Source organism: Acanthisitta chloris, unplaced genomic scaffold (genome assembly GCF_000695815.1).
Source record: "Acanthisitta chloris isolate BGI_N310 unplaced genomic scaffold, ASM69581v1 scaffold12343, whole genome shotgun sequence".
NCBI lineage: Eukaryota > Metazoa > Chordata > Aves > Passeriformes > Acanthisittidae > Acanthisitta > Acanthisitta chloris.
Genome location: NW_008663300.1, coordinates 1,916 through 2,223, shown reverse-complemented (window position 1 = coordinate 2,223; position 308 = coordinate 1,916). Strand labels below are relative to the sequence as shown.

The following is a 308-nucleotide window of genomic DNA, read 5'->3' as shown; positions in this document are numbered from 1 at the left end:
TGTTCAGTGCCCAAACACCTCTGGGGGAACAACCTTGTCCTGATATCCAGCCTAAACCTCCCCTGACACAGCCCCAGCTGCTCCCTTGGGTGTGTCTGTGCTGCTCTGCTCTTGCAGTCTGCTGCAAAGAGATGAGTAAGTAAGTGAGAGGATCTCTCAAATCCTGTTATCTGACCAAGAAATGTCCCAGCAGAAACTCACTGATTGTTTCACAGGACATCTGGGTGCAGAGTGGGGCTGGCACAGAATCATGGAATGGTTCAGGTTGGAAGGGATCTCAAAGCTCATCCCATCCCACCCCCGCCATG

The 308-nt window shown here is 52.3% G+C and overlaps 1 protein-coding gene across 1 annotated transcript in view; it reads left to right on the top strand.

Annotated features, from left to right (window-relative positions):
* The window catches only part of CCDC78 (coiled-coil domain containing 78), a gene marked incomplete at its 3' end in the record, with an annotated part of 9,287 nt that overhangs the window by 7,087 nt on the left and 1,892 nt on the right, over nt 1–308 (top strand). The gene's annotated exons all lie outside the window — the stretch shown is intronic.